This window comes from Seriola lalandi, unplaced genomic scaffold, assembly GCF_002814215.2.
Source record: "Seriola lalandi dorsalis isolate HSWRI2012SDOR001 ecotype SW California unplaced genomic scaffold, Sedor1 jcf7180002054560, whole genome shotgun sequence".
Lineage (NCBI taxonomy): Eukaryota > Metazoa > Chordata > Actinopteri > Carangiformes > Carangidae > Seriola > Seriola lalandi.
This window is the reverse complement of record NW_019525113.1, coordinates 758,145-758,380: the sequence shown is the minus strand read 5'-3', so window position 1 is coordinate 758,380 and position 236 is coordinate 758,145.

Genomic DNA, 236 nt, shown 5'->3' with positions numbered 1-236 from the left:
TGTAGCGGTTCTTCTCAGACACAAACACACACATCCTTTATCTCCATTTTCTCTCAAAGTCGGTTTCCAGACAGCTCATAAACTTCGCTGCACGTTCATAGTTTGTAAATTGATGTTTTGATTTTTGTCTTGTTGTATTATTTATATAATTTATTCTCCTGTCTGCCCCCCTCTGGAAATACGCAACCATCAGAGTGGTTAACTCTGGCAGAGGCTCACCGGCCCAGAAAGCATCA